Raw genomic sequence first — 247 nt, 5'->3', positions numbered from 1 at the left:
CATATATATGTATATATATATATATATATTATATATATATTATATATATATATATATTATATATATATATATATATATATATATATATATAGTATATATATATATATATATATATATATATATATATATATATATATATATATATGTATATATGTATATATATGTGTCACAAAAAATCACAAAAAACATTTAATTTTATGTGTATATTTATCTTTTACATCAGAAGCAAATTATAGTAAAAGAACTC

Source organism: Penaeus japonicus, unplaced genomic scaffold, assembly GCF_977035675.1.
Source record: "Penaeus japonicus unplaced genomic scaffold, GWHDUDI00000001_assembly GWHDUDI00000022, whole genome shotgun sequence".
In the NCBI taxonomy this organism is placed as follows: Eukaryota; Metazoa; Arthropoda; class Malacostraca; order Decapoda; family Penaeidae; genus Penaeus; species Penaeus japonicus.
Note: the sequence above shows the minus strand (reverse complement) of the source record.